Source organism: Petromyzon marinus, chromosome 22 (assembly GCF_048934315.1).
Source record: "Petromyzon marinus isolate PM22_M1 ecotype Great Lakes invasive population chromosome 22, UKy_Petmar_22M1.pri1.0, whole genome shotgun sequence".
NCBI lineage: Eukaryota > Metazoa > Chordata > Hyperoartia > Petromyzontiformes > Petromyzontidae > Petromyzon > Petromyzon marinus.
This window is the reverse complement of record NC_133688.1, coordinates 17,154,437-17,172,348: the sequence shown is the minus strand read 5'-3', so window position 1 is coordinate 17,172,348 and position 17,912 is coordinate 17,154,437.

Sequence of the window (17,912 nt, the reverse complement as noted above, 5' to 3'; positions counted from 1 at the left end):
ATCCGCTGTGCTGCACTCTCTCCTGCAGGGTGGACAGACGCGGGGTGGCGGGGGGGGATGTGATACAGGGTGTTTCAAAAGAATGTTAACACTTGCATGGGAAAATAATAGAGTTTTACACCCCTTTTTTCTGGCAACAAAACTGAAACCTTTTTACGAGGATTCATGTCTGCATTAACCACAATACCTGCAGTCAAAATGCAAACAAAAAAACATACTACGATAATATATGCATTGTCCTTGAAACTGATTGGTCCACACCAAGGGATGGCTTTCTTTTGAGCCTCGACCCAATTGGTACTCGACCAAATGACGCCAAAAGGCGTGATGGGACTTAAAGCTTTCGAGACTGCAGGAATTCATATTTCGATAAAGTCACTTAGATATAAAAAAAATCACGACGTTTCGATCGCAACGTAAGCAATCGTCTACGTGGATTTACCGAAAGACTCAAAGAATACTTACATGGAACTTTAATTTTTAATCGAAAAGGAACGGATAATCCACTGTGACATGATAACAAATGTAATGTCAATAGCTTCAAAAAGCCAAAAAGTCTCTCCACGTGTTCGCCGTCAATTGTCAACGCACGTGGCCTGGAATCTTCTCCAGGTGGTCTCCAGAGTCTGGAGGCAGCAGCACTTTTCTCGTGCTGTTGTTGCAAATTCTCAGTGGTGTTGGAAAAATAATAATTTAGAAAAACCCTGTACATTCGCAACATTATTTCAACTGCCGCGTCCGGCGATGGGGTCGAACCCGTGATGTATCGCGAGTCCAGGGCTAGCTAAGCGGTTGCTTCAGTATAGAAAGAGGCGAGCTACGAGCAGCAGCAGGCAGCGCGTGGTGTGGTAAAGTTGTGAGCGAGTCCCACCTCTTCCAAGGCGTCTGGCCATCGTGGAAGAGTAGGCCAACGTGGAAGAGTAAACCCACGTGGAAGAGTAGGCCATGGTGGAAGAGTAGGCCATCGTGGAAGAGTAGGCCATCGTGGAAGAGTAGGCCCACGTGGAAGAGTAGGCCATCGTGGAAGAGTAGGCCATCGTGGAAGAGTAGGCCATCGTGGAAGAGTAGGCCCACGTGGAAGAGTAGGCCATCGTGGAAGAGTAGGCCCACGTGGAAGAGTAGGCCCACGTGGAAGAGTAGGCCCACGTGGAAGAGTAGGCCCACGTGGAAGAGTAGGCCCACGTGGAAGAGTAGGCCATCGTGGAAGAGTAGGCCATCGTGGAAGAGTAGGCCCACGTGGAAGAGTAGGCCCACGTGGAAGAGTAGGCCCAAATGAATTAGCATTTGATTGGCCGACTTAGCATGATGAACGGTGTGCACCCGCATGTACACCACCTCTACACCGTTCATCATGCCAATCAAATGCTAATTTTTATGCTAATTCCTTTGTCAAGGCACCTTGTTTCCTCGCACACAGCTTAAAGGTCGCGGTCTGAGCGTGGCTGTGTTTCACTCCAGCTCTGTCCTCGAGACAGCCTGGTCCCTTCACCTGATGAAGGCCGCTTGTGTTGTGGCCGAAACGTCGTGATTTTTGTTGTTTTATTTTTTACCTACGTGGCTTTGTTTGTTTGTTGCTTAAATGTCCTCGTAACGTAGGCCATGACAAGCGCGTTGACGCGAGACAGCTTTGTTCACCGGGTGACTAAAGGCGACGAACATTTGGCATCGTTAGGGGTGGCGCGCGCGTGCTCGATTAATAATTCACGGCCGCGTTAGGGGGGAAAATATCACGGCCGACAAACATCTGGCTATGGATAACAAACAGTTCGGGTTCCCTGAAAGCCAAGCGGATGAACTCAACTGGCGTTGGGAACGCGTTCCTGGTCCCTTCGCCGGAGGAAGAGGTGGCACGAACGTGCGGAGATGCATGCGACGCTTTTCCCCTTCATCTCACTGTCTTCATCAAGCAGCCACGCTTTGATGAGCTGCTGGACGTATCCGTCACCGTCTCCAACGGCCCCCCCAGGCCACAATCTACCCGGCGCCGTCGCGCGAGCTCAAATCGCTGCTCCATCTCCGCGGCGGTCGAAAAACAATTCTCCGTGCCATTCCCCTCCCTCGTTTGGATGCCGCTCTGTTCTTAGTCTCGACCGAGCAATGCAATGCAACGGTCCGCCCACACCACCCCCACTTTTTTCTATCTCGAATCCAAGCCTTCCTCTTTCTCTCTGCGTCTCGGTGTAAGTTTCGAGCATGGAGCTGCCCGCGCTTGCCGGCGGAACTTTTTCAGCGCTGTCCACTTTTATTCAATTTACAATGTGCCCACGTGCGTTGGATCCGTATGTCCGAGCAGCTAATCAATCAATCGGTGTTTGTTTTTACGTGTCAATTATAGCCCACCACCCCCCCCCCCCAATAAAGTAGGCAGCAGTAAGATAGAGGGAGCACTCGAGAGCCCCTCCAGAGGGTATTTGGCCTACTTTTCCACGCCTGTCACGCGCCTGGCAAGAGGTGAGAGTATCCACACTTTACCCCACGACTGCCGATCAACTAAAGGCGGTGTACCCAATTACACTGCTGGGTGGACAGTGTTGAGAGGGGGGGGTGGTGACGGGCTGGATTTAAGAAAACTTGATCCATTGTTTCAGGGAGATCGAACCGTGGACCCCCCCCCCCCCCTGGAATCAAAGTCGATTGTTCCAATCAACATTACGTCCTGACAGTGTCCCTAACGCGGCTACTGAGCTGCAATAAATGACTGTGGGCCAATGTAGATGAGCTGCACGCACCCCCTGGCGAGCTATTTACAATTCCATGCTCTCTTTGCTCTTTTTTTTTGCCTTCACCCGACTGTTCATTGTCAGAACCGAAAACACCCTAAACACCAATGGGTATTAGATAGTTGTTTTTATTGTTTTTAGTTTTTTCTCTATGGAGGGCAAGGTTGAAAATCGAGGCTCCCGATTCAACACTTCGCAGACGGATATTTCTACCGGACCCGATGGCGACTTCGCACGGGTTAAGAGCAGTAAATGGCGTGCAACGTTCGAAGTTAGAATGCGGCCTCAATGTGACCGCGCCTCAAAAAAACACTGCACGAAAATAGCAAGGATCGTGCGTCACTGGGATCATGGGGGAGATGGCGATGATTTTGTTTTCGTGGTGGTGGTGAAGTGGATGAGTAATGCATAGAGAGAGAGAGAATGAATCAACGTGTAGAATTCAAATCTGCAAAATGACGAAAAAACGCATCGCATGCAGTTCTACTGAGCTGGTGGTCTGGATTAGGCTGAGAGCATTTGTACATGCAATGCCGCATACCGCTGTGAGCTGCTATATTTATCCAAGTGTAGTGGGCGCTGTGATGTATGCAGCTGCCTATTTATTGTGGAGGTCGAGCGGCAGTGCCCTGGTTAGGAGCACTGCGCTACGAGAGCTGCAATCTGAGTTTGATTCCCGGCCATGGCTGACATTAGTGGCGGGTGACGCCTGAACCGGTCCGAGGCCTCACCTTCGTCAAACCCCGCATGTGACCAGCGCGGTGAAGTATGTTCGACCAATTCCCGTGGCCGACACAGCGTAGGAACGCCTTTATCCAGCAGTGCATTGACAAGGGGCTGTAAATTATTATTATTATTGCACAATCCATTGCTGTGGTACAGGAGGGCTTTCTCCGCACTGTGCGTGTCGTGGATGTTATTTGACCATACGTTAAAGCATAGGTCAGTGCGTGTTGGTAAAGACGGGGAACATAGAAGTACTGTATAATATAATGGTGTAGCCTCGCTGCTACCTATAGCACCTGTTATGCATGGTGGTCACGCATGCAAGTGCCGTGCAGGCTCAATCCTAGCTTAGCTTTGGACACGTGACGAGATCTGGTGTATTCCGGATTCATTGATCATAGGCAATGGGATGTTTCGAGTGTACGTGGTAGGATGATGTTTTCGTTTAGCTGTATTTTCTCAAGAATACAGATTAGGATGTAGGCTGGCGCATACATGGCTCTCTTTGCTCTGAGGAAGGGTCATCGCATGAAATATAAATTTAATGCACTGGTTCTTTTTTTCACATTATAAGGCAGCGGTAATGATGAATGTTCTGAGTAAATGTTTCATATATACACTGTACACGTGGATGCCTATTTTTTTTTTAAGAAATATATATTAAAGCAATAAATTAATGATGTGGCACACATTCACGTGAACTTTGCAGAAATAATCTGTGTCGGATTTGTACATTCTGATAAAAGAGAGAGAGAGAGAGAGAAAAAAAAAACGTTGCAACAAAAAAAACATTACATCGCGAGCAAGGAAACTCATTACATATTGAATGTGATTTTAAAAAATTCGCGTACGTTGACTCTGCGTAAGGCGTGCACGTGGGGGAGAACACGAATTGGAATATTTCATTATCGCGGTTCCCGCTGCCTATCGCCGCTGCGCGATCGTCATGCAAGCGCCGTGGGTCGCTGCAATACCGCGCAGCGCTAGAGCCTGGTACACGCAGCTAAAGGCGCAGCCCTGCAATTGCAGCTAAAGGCGCAGCCCTGCAATTGCAGCTAAAGGCGCAGCCCTGCAATTGCAGCTAAAGGCGCTGCCCTGCAATTGCTCACGCTACGCCACTGCCGGCGGACGAGCCTCCGCTTAGAACAAACTCTACAGAGCCCCCGTGGAGTTTGAAGATATATATTTTTATTGGTTGTCCTTCGTGCGAAAGAAGTTCAACATACCCACAGACATGACCACCTCGACCACGCTGCTCGGACGTCTTGGAAGGATGTGGGGAGTACCCAGACTTTACCCCGCCGCATGCGACCTGCCCGCCAATCCACGCTGGTCGCATCGTTTCACGCCGCTTGGTTTTGGACGCAAGGGATACGAGAAACCTTGGCCCCATTGTTTCCACGACCTCGCTGCGGCAGATCGAGTCGAACTGTGGCGGACTGTGACGATCGCACCGCGGCAGCTTCACTCTGAGCACGACGACGTCCGAGGGGAAGGGCAGCAGCAGCAGCAGCAGCGGCAGAAGCGGCAGAAGCGGCCTCGTCACAGCGCGGCCGTCAAAGACCCCCCCCCCCCGCCCGTGTAGCCTGTAACAGACTGCCGGGGGCAAGTGCTGTTAGCGAGCACCTATGAAGGCCGACACGGCACACGAGGGGGTGGGTGGCCAGCAACCACGCCCGGCCGCCTTTGCCTCCACAGTGGCGATGTTGACACACCAGGAACTCGTTTAAGGCTGAGTCGACCTAGGTGAGGCCCAGGACAGGTTCAGATAATGGTTACTGGTGTTGGCCGTGAGTGGGAATCGAACTCGGGTGACCGGGTTTGTAGTGTAGAGCGTAGCACGGACTCTGTCACACACACACACAAACACATTCTTAACGTCTAAGATTAAACACTTATTTGGCGATACTGCGTTTTGCAAGGGGTGCACAAGCAAAAATAACAATAAACCTGCGACATTCGTCAGTAAGAAATAAAATGTACACAATTGGCGACGTTTGGGGCAAACGTTTCGGGCCTGTGGCCTCTCTCCATGCTGAGAAGAAGGGACATTGGCCGAAACGTCGCCTGTTTATTTTCTAATTAATGCCACAGTGATTTATTGACGAATGTGGTAAGGTTCATAATCAGTTTCGAATTCTAAAACTATTCAAATAAACTATTCATTTTTTTACCACGTAAGGTTCACTGAGTTAAAAAGTTATTTTTCAGAAGCGGCCTGGCCACAAATGACAGCTTCAACGAAGTGGCTTATCATATAGAAATGAATAGCAGCCAAATAGTCTAAACGCGTGTTTCTAAATGTGGAGGGAAAAACCGAAGGACCCGGAGAAAAATCCACGCGACCACGGGGAGAGAGACACCGCAAACTCCAAATACATTGCAGGCGTCAGGGTCGGGATCGAACCCACGACCTCCTGTATTCCGGGCGAGGCAGTTAACATCTCACCGCCGATATACGCCGACATTGTATGCCTTCCCGGCAACTTCCTCCGTACTCCAAACACGTGTGGACCGTTCACTCTTCTCAGCAGTTCCCATTCTCTGTCTCACGATGTCTCCGCAGATGGTGGTGTGGTTGGGTGTGGGGGGGACGGACGGCAGTGGACCTGGGCCTGCTGCAGGACGAACAGCTTTCATTACCGTGCGGGCAAATTGCACATTTCCATTCCGGCCACCGATCATAATTACGGCCCGCACGGGCGCACGGACACCCGCCACCACGCACTTTCACGCTCGCAAGGTTGGGAGGATTTTGGCCTCGCCTCGCTCATCATCCGTGACGGGGTTTTTTTTCCTTTCACCAAATCAGCGATTTTCAGCTGGAGCGGAGCGGTAACCTTCACAGGACACCACTGACAAGGCAGAGCATTGCAGGGCACACGAGTCATTTGCCAACTGCTGGACGGAGCAACCCTCGGCGTGCTAAAGGTTATCGCTATTTCCCATTCGCGGTGCGTAAATTGGCACCACATTTTTTTCGTTTTGCTGGAAACATTGCCGCACAAAAATGTTTGGGGCTGGGGGCTTTCACAACAGATCTGTCTAGTGTAAGCAAGGCTGTCTCTGCTGATGAATCACTGAATGTCGAAACCCCTCCCGAAGTTTTGAATGCATTGTATTCATGAATGTTTCTTGATTTGACTCGGCTTTTGCCCGGCCAAGGACGGGTGTATTGCAGTAAAATCTGAAACTTGCAAGCGAAAATCAGACCACGACTTGATATATTCATTGCATCAACTCGTGTGCAATTTGTAAAGACGCGGTGACACAGACCTATTTCATGTAAAGGTTATAATCCCTTGTTAATCATGACGTCGTTTTTACTTTGACGTTTCAACAACAGCGTCACGGAGATCACGTGACGTGAGGGTTCTGCCTTTGTAGTGAGGGTTGTAAGTTGACGCCGAGGAGGGGGGAGGAGGCGCCTCGCCCCCCCCCATGTGGAGTGACGTCAGCTGCTAATTATTACGAATGAGGGGGGTGTCCATTTGGAGGACGTCATCTGTTCATGATTATTAATGTGGGGGGCTGGCCGACGTGGAGTGACGTCACGCGCGGGACACAGACATTCTTGGCTCATTATAGTAGTAAATTACATATTCTTGCGTATGATGGCAGCAATATGTTCAGGAGCCATATACCAATATCGAGGGCTACTGGGCACTACGAGAGGGCTTTGGGAGAGAGTTGATAAGTTGCACTCCCAGAGAGGCCTCGTGCCCGATGATGTAACAGAATAATGCAGTGCAGAGAGACAAATACGTGTATGTGAAAGTAGGCGCTATTTAATTTCCCCGCAGTATTAACAATTCTCCGTAGTGACGATTAACGGGTATTTCGTGTTCGGTTAGAAATCGATAGGCCCGGTGCTCGTTCAGGTCTCCACCTCTGATTATGCAAATGGCCTGGACGTATTGAGTGGGGGAAGACGATACCCGCGATGCTGTCCTGGAAGAGGGAAGAACGACGCGTAAATGCATCGCCTTGGGTGGTGACCTCCTACACAAGTGACACAAAGCAGCACCCGTAATGTCCCCGGTGAACCTTCAAGATCTCCTACGACAGCAAAGAGAACCATCCTGGTAAAACAAAAAAGTGGAACAGGGTGGTAACCCCAAACGTGTAGTGCGACTGTGGCATTAAGGGGCCGCCCATAAATTACGTCACGCGATTTTGGACGATTTTTGACCCCCCCTCGTCACACGGCGTCACAAAAAGTCAGACCCCTCCTCAAATATGACGTCACAAAGCTCTGCCCCCCCCCCTCCCAAAAACATAAAACGTGCTTCAAATCTCTTTAAACTATTGTCATTGTAGTGCGTATTTAATGTGGCGCTGCACTCTGATGTTGTAGGAGAAAACATTTATTAAAAAGTATATTTCATTAAGCAGAACGTGTTGTCTATATTTATTTAAAGTTGCGCATTTTGATGTGACGTCACATTTCTCAAATACCCCCCCTCGTCACACATCGTCACAAATGTCTGACCCCCCCCCCCCTATGTGCGTGACGTCATTTATGGACGGCCCCAAACGTGCAGGCAGTGCCATGGCCGTGATGTGACGTGAAATTTCGGCTTTTATCTATGGGGCAGCTCCAGAAACAAGGACACCTCACAAAGGGATGACAATAGCGCTAACAATGCTGTAGAATCTTCTTGGTTCTTTCGGTAAAGTCACGTAGAATGGAAACAAAGTTTTATTTGTATTACTTTGTTTCCCTTCTACGTGGTGACTTTACAGAAAGAACCAAGAAGATGAATCCCTGCAGTCACGAAAGCTTTCAATCGAAATTTAAATGCTGTAGAATTATTTGAAACTTGTAACGCGCGGCACAGTTTGCTGTCCTTCCACCTCGCACCTCCGATTAGCACGGCTGGCTACGTGCGATGCCGAAAGAAGTTTAAACGTAGGTACATACATATATACATACGTTCGTTTGCTCACTCCCGTCGAGAGAGAACGACTCAGAGGCGCGAGGAGGAACCGCAGAGGAGCGGAAAGGCAGCAGCAGCAACGGCAGCAGCAGCCACGCGCTGATCCGGTGCCAACAATTGCCCAAGCTCTGCCGTCCTCTCTATACGAAGGCGTTGTGAGACAATTCATTTGGGGAGGAAACCTGAGCAAGCGGATGAAAACCCCACGGCGTGTTAACATCGTCTTAATAAGACGTACGGGCTGTCATTTTAGCGACAAGTATCCAAATAGTTTGAGAGAATGTGCCTTATTTAATGGTCGGGGGGGTGGGGGGTGGTTGAAGTCAAAAGTTTGACACGCGAACTAACCTGAATGTGCCATGACCACCACCACCACCATCATTACCACCATCTCAGTGTGGATGTAAATTAGAATTTATCCCCGAGCACGTTCAACAACCCTCGTTAGACTTTACAAGGAGTACCTCGCTCACATCGATAATTAATTTATTTTTCAAGTTGCAGTCCCTAATTGGACTCCGTGCAACAACCCAAAGCAAAAGGGATGGCCACTTCACGACCGCGCTAATGATTGCCCGCGTATTGTGCGTCCAAAATGGCTTCAATCTGCCTCTCCTTTTGCTCCTTTCTTTCTGTATTTCTTTCTTTCTCCGTGACAGCTTTTGAACGTTGGATCGGTCATTACCAACGCAGCCCGTTCCAGTTTTGTTTTTGGGGGGATTCCAACCCCGCCCCTCCCCCCACCACCCCGCGCGGCTACATTGGAGCCCATAGGAGACGATGGTCGCGTAGACAAATCTGTCGACGGTTTTGACGCCTCCTCACAAAGGGGCTGCCGTTATAGGCGTCCTCTCTCTCTCTTTCTCTCCCTGTCTCTTTCTCTTTGAAGCGCTGCGTGGCTTTCTGGGAATGCCCTCGGGCCTGCGGCTGCGGCGGAGTGAGGAGGGGGGGTAAGAGCGGTGGGCGCAGTGTCCAGGGTTAAACAGCCGACGACCCGAGTTGGGTTGCCGGCCACGGCTCACATCAGTGGCGAGTGATATCCTCCACTGGTGTCTGGGTGCCCTCCCCCATTCCTTCCGCCCCCTCCCTTTGAGCAACCCGCCACCGACCAGCGTGGTGCAAGTATGGTCAACAACATCGATCCGGATTGGGGAGGCCTTCATTCAGCAGTGGATTTGACCGGTTTCCCATAAACAAGCCACGCTTTCCTTTTTAAAAAAAAATAGAGTTATTTCAGCAGCGCATTGAGGGCTGTAAATGATTATTTTCATTATTATTCCGAAGCAAGGGAAAGTATTCTTAGAAGTATGACAATAGAGTGTGAAGGATAACGTCTGTGAACTGCACGGTGCAATTCCTCGGACAATGCTATTAATGCCGTATGATGGCCACATGGTGTCGAGATCTGCTGGTCGCGACGAGATGGCTTCAGCAGAGAGAGAGAGAGTTCGTGTCGTTTTGCTATTCCTCCTCCTCCGTTGAAGGAGCACAGATCATACCTTGGTTTACCATCCGTTTCCATGGTTGGCATCGCACGTTATTCCTGTTACAGCAATTCGTCTCGCCTTTCACGTCATTTCGCAACTACGTCGTTACTTTATTAACACCGCTACCCGATCTGCGTCGCCTCAACCCCACACTCACCTCGCGCACAGCAACACCGTCCGTCCTGTCTCGTTATGCGTCGCCTCTCAGCCTTCGCCACCACGACCACCACCACCACCACTTACTACCCCTGTAAACTCGCTTTGGATTGACGTCGTTTCGATATTCATGGTCGCACATTTCAGGAACTTAATCACCGACGCAAACCGGGGTATCCCCTGTTCAAGGCGCTTAAAATATGTTTTTTTTTACACTTCTGAGAATTTGCAACAACACCACGTGACATGTGCTGCTGCCTCCGGGCTCTGGAGACCGCCGGGAGAAGTTTCCAGGCCACGTGCGTTGACAACGATGGCGAACACGTGGAGACTTCGTTGACTTTTTGAAGCTATTAACATTACATTTGTTATCATGTTTCTTTTGCCATTAAAAACGATGGTCCCATATAAGTGTTAACATATTAATACTGAAAGTAAGAGCATGAACGGGGTGGCATGGGTGCGTTCTTTTGCCGTTGCTCGTGAGAGTTCGAGTCAAATCGAGTCAGAAGTCCTGCTACATTGCATTCACGGGCACATCGTCGCTTTGTGGATTCCCAGACAAAGGCGCTTCAGTGGTGCCCCTGTCCGGGCATGCTGCAACAACCGATGCCAATGTAAATCCTCCCTCCTGCCGGCTCGAATCGTGACATCATTCGGCGTTCAGATTTTGACTCAGCGACGAGGCGGTGACGCTACTCGTGGCATGATGCAATGGCACCAGTGCATAATGACGCTCAATTGCGCACTGTGTTCATCCTCACAGCAGCGGCTTTGAGCTAACGATCGAACAAAGACGGCAGTCACCACATCGCGCGCTTTCAGATGCGCTTCTGCGGCCATCTGTGAACGCTCTTGATTAACATATTCGAAAACCCACCGGAGCCCTCTATCGCTCATACATCTAAGTTGTGAAACTCATTGCGTTAGAATTGCTTTTTGTGTGTTTAGTTGTGTTGTCCTTCGCCCCCCCCCCCCCCCGCACCTTCGATGAGCACTGGTTGGCTACGTACGGTGCGAAAAAAGTTCCGCATGCGTACATAACCTCGTAGCCTCGACCACGCCGACCGCGTGTCTTGGAAGTGGGTGGCAGCGCCCACACTTTACCCCACCGACACACGCGGCCTGCCCGCCGATCGACTGTGGCTATATCTTGATTTGAAGCTTTCGTGACTGCAGGAATGCATTACTCTTTGGGTCTTTCGGTAAGGTCACGTAGATAGAAAAATAATAGATGACGACGTTTCGATCGCAACACAGGCAATCGTCTTCAGGTGATGACCCAAAGAGTGTGTGGTTGTGGCGAAGGGCGGCGGTTGTTGTTGTGCGTGTGAGTTGTGGTTGTTGTTGTGCGTGTGAATTGTGGTTGTTGTTGTGCGTGTAAGTGGTGGCTGTTGTTGTTGTGCATGTAAGTGGTGGTGGTTGTTGTTGTTGCGCATGTAAGTGGTGGTGGTTATTGTTGTTGTTGTGCATGTAAGTTGTGGTTGTTGTTGTTGTGCATGTAAGTGGTGGTGGTTGTTGTTGTGCATGTAAGTGGTGGTTGTTGTTGTTGTGCATGTAAGTGGTGGTGGTTTTTGTTGCGCATGTAAGTGGTGGTTGTTGTTGTGCATGTAAGTGGTGGTGGTGGTTGTTGTTGTTGTGCATGTAAGTGGTGCTGGTTGTTGTGCATGTAGGTGGTGGTTGTTGTTGTTGTGCATGTAAGTGGTGGTTGTTGTTGCGCATGTAAGTGGTGGTGGTTGTTGTTGTTGTGCATGTAAGTGGTGGTGATGGTTGTTGTTGTTGTTGTTGAGACGCGTCACGAATCGTGGAGTCTTCGCCTGAACGTGCACGGTGCTCCGCATCGACTCCGCCGAGCGACGTTGTTTGCACCCCCGGTGAGGAATTCGCCCTCCGTGCGCGACCGAAGCCTCTCGTGAGAAGAACGCCGCGCGCGTTCACGCCGCCTCAAGAAGCGATTTGAATTTCGCATCGCGTCCAAATACTGCGACCGCATCTCGCGACCGCCTCCCCCCGTGTACAAACACCGGCACGTGCGGCGAGGCGATGAATGAATGAACGAGGGAACGCGATTAGCTAATGGAGTGCGCCGACGGCCGAGTGATTGAATTCAAGAACGAATGGGACGTTTCAGCGGTAGGAGGGGGACAGAGCGGAATGCCGTGAGCTCAAATCCATCATCGCTCGAGGGTAGATAAAAGAGGCACCACGTTGTGAAGGAGTCACGCGTGCACGATTGTCCTTTGGATAGCCTCGCAAGACTCGCAGCATCGGTAGCTGTGAATAGGGGCATCAGCCCCGCCTCGATGCTTTAATTTTTGTGGTTGGAAATAACTTTTTTTACATTTGACGTTTTAATTAGCAAGCGTGAGGGAGGTAAGGCATTAATTAGTCCAATACGTGAATGAGTGAGTGAGTCAATGAATGGGATCCTCACCCAGGTCTCACCAGCGTCGGATGAACAAAGCGACTATCAGGTGAGCATTAAAATCTAAGTATTGACATCAAAAGTGTTTGACCAGGAGACACGAGAGGGTCTGCTGTTTGCAAGCTGCCAGGCAAGACCGCACGAATTAATAATGTAGCCCTTTATTATTGATCTATTTATAGGCTGCTCTGCCTGGAATGCCGAGAGTGCTTGCCCACACACAGGCTGTGTGTTTGTGCGAAACAGCTGCATCTTTGTACGCGATTGCTCCGTTACGCGAGACACATTTCGTGCGCATGAGAAGGAGGAGGCCGAGGAGAGATGCCGGGGGGAGACGCTTCTTCACTTTGTGAACGAGCCTCAGTGAGGACGACGATTAATTTAAAAACTTTCCCATGTTTTGTTGTTGTTGTTCCCGCAAAGGGCCCAACCATAAAGGGCCCAGCATAAAGGGGCATGCGGGGGGGGGGGGACTGCGCCATGTGACGCGTCAATATTGTGAAGTGGGATGCTGTGAATGCTTGCGTCTTGGCAGAAATACCCCCCCAAAAAACACTCCCTCCCATGGGAAAGAGTGGCTAAGGATCCATATCCTTTGGGTCTTTCGGTACGGTCACGTTGAAATAAATATAATAATGACAAAAAATAAAGTGACTAAAAATAAAATAAAAAAGGATCGCTCTTCTCTCTCACTGCTTCGGCTGTTGCTGCTGCAGCCACTGATGACAGTGCAGACGAGGAGGCTTAGGAGTAAAACCGCAGCGAGCGCCAAGCACCTTGAGCAATACAGTAAGACGTTCTGTACCAACGTGCGCTTGCAGTGGATTTTAATGGTGCTTAACAAATAAATAAATACATGTCAATTAATGACACGTTTTATTTTAGCCGCCGTGGTGGACTAATGCGGTTGGCCAGCACCCTGGGACTTGCGATTCAGAGGTCGCCGGTTCGATTCCATTTTCCGGGAAGCGGAAGATGGGACAATGGGGGCCACGTTTCAAACAATTCCCGACCGCCGCCTCCTCCGCCATAGCAGAGTCGATTGGCACGTGGCGTGTGGAGGGGTAAATTGTGGGCACTCAAACCTCTAGCCCACACGTCTGGGGGGGGGGGGGGGGGGAAGAAGAAAAACGTGGAAGAGTAGACCAAAATAACCCCGCTGGAACTCACTCGAGCGGAGGCCCTTCCACCAGCAGGGGACATTAGGAAAGCAAGTGCATGACCTGCACCTTTGCCTATATATGTCATTTCTGATATCATTAGTTGCTCAGCGAAGGCCCAGAGATTCAATAACGCCAAGCTGCCAGAAACGCCATTGAAGGAGCGACAGATAAGAGTCGGTACGCTATTGTGACGGAGTAAAGTTATAAGAACTAGAAAAATAATATATACACATAATATATATTATTTTTTTAAAATTCGGCAATTGTGAAATCCGCAGTCGAGCTGTGCAAAGAACGATGCAGAAATTTGGAATAGGGAGAATTAATCCTTGATTAATTTATCAAGGATTAATTCATTAATCAAGGATGGGGGGGGGGGGCTCGTTGTAGAATCGTGACATTTCTGGCAACAAAAAAAATATTGAAATGCTATAAATTCGACCATCTTCTTGTCGGCATTCTCCTCACACGCATCCAGACTCCCACTGCCAATGCCAGTGAATCCACGTCAGTGAATTCACTGCAAGTGAATCCACGCCAGTGAATCCACGTCAGTGAATCCACGCCAGTGAATCCATGCCAGTGAATCCCACTGCCAGTGAATCCATGCCAGTGAATCCCACTGCCAGTGAATCCACGCCAGTGAATCCCACTGCCAGTGAATCCATGCCAGTGAATCCCACTGCCAGTGAATCCATGCCAGTGAATCCACGCCAGTGAATCCCACTGCCAGTGAATCCATGCCAGTGAATCCACGTCAGTGAATCCACGCCAGTGAATTCACGCCAGTGAATCCCACTGCCAGTGAATCCATGCCAGTGAATCCACGCCAGTGAATCCACGTCAGTGAATCCACGCCAGTGAATTCACGCCAGTGAATCCCACTGCCAGTGAATCCATGCCAGTGAATCCACGCCAGTGAATCCACGCCAGTGAATCCCACTGCCAGTGAATCCACGTCAGTGAATCCACGTCAGTGAATCCACGCCAGTGAATCCACGTCAGTGAATCCATGCCAGTGAATCCACGCCAGTGAATCCACGCCAGTGAATCCACGCCAGTGAATCCATGCCAGTGAATCCACGCCAGTGAATCCACGCCAGTGAATCCACGCCAGTGAATCCACGTCAGTGAATCCACGCCAGTGAATCCACGCCAGTGAATCCACGCCAGTGAATCCACGCCAGTGAATCCACGTCAGTGAATCCACGCCAGTGAATCCACGTCAGTGAATCCACGTCAGTGAATCCACGCCAGTGAGTCCATGCCAGTGAATCCACGTCAGTGAATCCCACTGCGCCGCGCGTCACATCACGGCCCACAAAGCTCCTTCTTTGTCTCTCACCTCGGTACGACCATCCTCGCCACCGGCGCCCTCCCACGCAACCTCCTCCCTACCTAATGGTCCCCATCTATCCATGCACCCCCCCCCCCCATCCCTTCGACGGAGAAAATAATAATTCCCTGTTCTCCTTGACAATGTTCTTACAAGTCTCATCGAGGCTTGCAACTCAATAACGAACGAGTACGAATGTAAGCGCGTGCTTTCTTATTTGCAGAACTGCCGATCAAAGCGTACACGTGCGCTTATAAAATATACTGTATTATATGTATGTTGTTACCGCAGGGCATCCGTATTTCGTTTTGAAGTTTGCGATGGGAAGGTGCCACAATCGCACAGCAGCGCTGTCGATAGGTCGGCGCGTAAAGTGCGCGCGCGCGCGTGCGTGCGTTGTGCGCGCGCTCGCGTGCGTGCGTTGTGCGCGCTCGCGCGTGTGTGCGTTGTGCGCGCGCTCGCGTGCGTGCGTTGTGCGCGCGTGTGCGTGTGTGCGTATGCGCGTGCGTGCCTTCCATCGGATGACATTAGCTGAGAGCGGCTATTTTTGGAAAGCAACCAATGGAAAGGGCTCACACAATGATCGTCACGCAGAGCTCGAGCTTGCAGCTAGGATTGTAAAATAGAAAGCAAGCAGCGGCATGGCGCATGAATGTAAAGTACCAGTCGGGGGAATGAACGGGGAGGGCGAGGGTGGAAAGAAGCAAGTGCAGAGTAAATTGAAGAAAGTCCACCCACGCTCAGCTTACAAAGACAAAGATTCCCCTATAGCCTTAACGGACTGTTGGGGCAAGCGCTGTTGGCGAGCACCTATGAAGTGCAGAACGGCGCACAAGGTTAGGTAGATTGGCCAGCACCACACCCGGCCGCCTTTGTGTCCCTGGTGGCGATGTTTACACACCGCACCAGGTACTCATGTTGAGGCTGAATCAACCTAGGGGAAAGCCCAGGACCGGTTCAGATAATCGTCACTGGTGTTGGCCGTCAGCGGGAATGGAACCCGGGTCGCCAGGCTCGTAGCGCTAACCGCTACACGTCCGCTCCCCAGTTTAACGCACACCCACACACACTCTCGCTTTCTCTCTCCCCAATGCGGTTCGTGGCATTACGTCGGGCACTGCTCGCCTCAGTGCAAAGCCCCATCCTGTGGATCTGCCGTTTCAGGGCAAGAAATGTGATCAATTATTAAACGGTTGTCATTTTGTGCTATTAACACACGCGCGCACACGTGCGCATCTACAAAGCACCCCGTCCAGTGGGCGAGCCTGGAGTAGACAACGGGATACAGGCACAGCTGTGAATCAGCCAGACGCACGGTGTCTCCCTTGAAAAGAGGCGAGTCCCACCAACGCATGAAATATTAAGCGATGTTACACGTGACAATGGAGGGGGGGGGGGAGGTCTGTGTGGGAGGGAGGGGTGGGGGAGGGGTTGCAGCCGTGGTGTTAATGGGTTAGGGCGCAATGCAGAGGTCGACGGCTCGATTCAAACCACGTGAAACGACAGCGTAAGTTTGTTTACCTACTGCTAAACTGTTTTTATTTTATCAGGTAAGGCCTACTGAGCTATGAAGCTATTCTTCAGAAGCGACCTGGCTATCACAAACGATAGCTTCAACGAAGCGTGCTTATCGTGCGGAAATGTAGAGCGGCCAAATAATTTGAATTGCACGTTTCTAAATGTGGAGAGAAAAATCGGAGGATCCGGAGAAAAAATGCACACGACCATGTCAAAAGAGACACGCGCACTCCAAATATACAGCAGCAGGCATCAGGGTCTGGCTCAAACCCACGACCTCCTGCACACCAGGCGAGGTAGTTAACATCTCCTAGCCACCGTGATCCCCACCTCACCCGCCCCGATCTCCCCCACCGCCGGCCTCTAAGTTAGTCGACAGGTCGCGTACGGTGGGGTAAAATGTGGCTGGTCCCACCCTCGAACCAAAACGCCAGGCCAGCATAGAACAGCGGACCAATGTAGCGTGTAGGAGGGTGGTGGGAGACCCCAACGACCAGCAGTGCCGTGGGCAAGGGATGGCGTGACTGCACTTTCATCTTCACTTTTTTTTTACCTTCGGGGAATGTGGGCAAAGTGGTCCGGCTTGGGCCATCATCATTCTGCCAACGATCATTGTGTTAACAGCAAAAAGCAAGAGGCCCTTGGCTAAGAAAATAAAAAAAATATATAAACATTTGTACGGATTGCAATTCTCTGCTGCAAGGGACAACTCCCCACACCCCCCGCCGACTCGGGGAATCTTAAACAGTTTTATTTTTTCACACTCCGCTAGCGAAAGCTCCGCCACGCGAGGAAACTGAGGATCCGCGCCGATTGCACGCAGGGAAATTTATTCCGACCGCCAATCACCGCCGCGAGTCGCCCTTTGTTGTGGGACGGTGCGACCGTCACTTCTTTGGAACTGTCATCCATTGCATTCCCCACTACTACGGGGCAATATTTGACATTCGAATGCATTATGCATGTTTCGCTCTCTTGTATGATGAAGAAACAAAAACGAGACAGGTGGGGGTGGGGGGGAGGAAAGCTGCGGGGTAGATTATGGGGAGATCGAGAGACAAAGTGAGGGATTTCTGAGACACTTGGCAAAGCCGAGCCAATGAATGCTCAGACCATGCAGTAGAGTCCGTTAATCAGAAGTTCGCTTTCTTTTTTTTGTAATTAAGAAGTATGAATGAAGTGCAACCTTTCTCCCGCCGTGTTGCTGCCGCTAAGGAAGCAGGAGGAGAGTGGTGAGATGGACGTTGAGAATATCTCGAAGGGACAGCAGGAGAAATGGATACAGTTGCAGAGTTCGCGGGGGTGTTACTAAAATTATTGAAAAGACAAGGGCGGACAAACTTACGTGGTTTGGGCATGAGTTGAGAGGGAACAAAGACGATGAAGCATTCGAGTCGCATAGAGATCCATAGCCTCGCATAGAGACCCATAGTCTCACATA